Source organism: Carlito syrichta, unplaced genomic scaffold (genome assembly GCF_000164805.1).
Source record: "Carlito syrichta isolate Samal-C Ts95f unplaced genomic scaffold, Tarsius_syrichta-2.0.1 Scaffold304342, whole genome shotgun sequence".
Taxonomy (NCBI): Eukaryota; Metazoa; Chordata; class Mammalia; order Primates; family Tarsiidae; genus Carlito; species Carlito syrichta.
In genome coordinates, this window is record NW_007248438.1 from 1 (window position 1) to 688 (window position 688).

The 688-nt window shown below is 50.6% G+C and overlaps 1 pseudogene; it reads right to left on the reverse strand.

Annotated features, from left to right (window-relative positions):
* Nucleotides 1–34: 34 nt before the first annotated feature.
* LOC103262131 lies at nucleotides 35–463 on the reverse strand (annotated as a pseudogene).
* Between the last annotated feature and the right edge of the window lie 225 nt (nucleotides 464–688).

Consider the following 688-nt stretch of genomic DNA (forward strand, 5'->3'; position numbering starts at 1 on the left):
TTTGACTGAACAGACGTGTCTTTATTGGCAGCGACTACTTGAGTGGGATGAAGTGGGAGGGGTGGGTGGCACCAATGCCCGGCCGGCCATGCTTCGCAGGCTTGTAAATGATGGAGAACTTGCCTAGGTAGTGGCCAGTTATCTCAGGCTTGATCTCCACCTGGTTGAAGGTCTTGCCGTTGCACATGCCCACCATGCTGCCCGCCATCTCGGGCAGGATGATCGTGTCACTCAGGTGCGTCTTCACTACCTCAGGCTTCTCCATTGGGGGGGCACCTTCTTCTTGGCCTTGCGCAGCCGCTTACACAGTGAGTGCTGCTTCCACTGCAGGCCTCAGTTCAGCTGCCACTGCTGCTGCATGCGTCAGCTGCTCATAGGACATGTCTAGCAACTGGTCCAGGTCCACACTGTGGTAGGTGACCTTGTGGAAGGACCTCTTCTTCTTCTGCTCCATTTCCACCATCTTGCCGGCTCTTCAGAAAGGCTCTTTTATGATTTCTAGCTGAACTCCATTGTGTTTAGAGAGCATACTTGTATGATTTCAGTCATCTTAATTTGTTGAGATTTGTAACACGATCTGTCTTGGCAAATGTTCAATTCGTGCCTGAAAAGAATGTGTGTTCCACTTTTCTGCGGGTGGTGTTTTGCAAGTGTCAGCTAAGTCAAGATGATTGATGGTGTTGTTCAT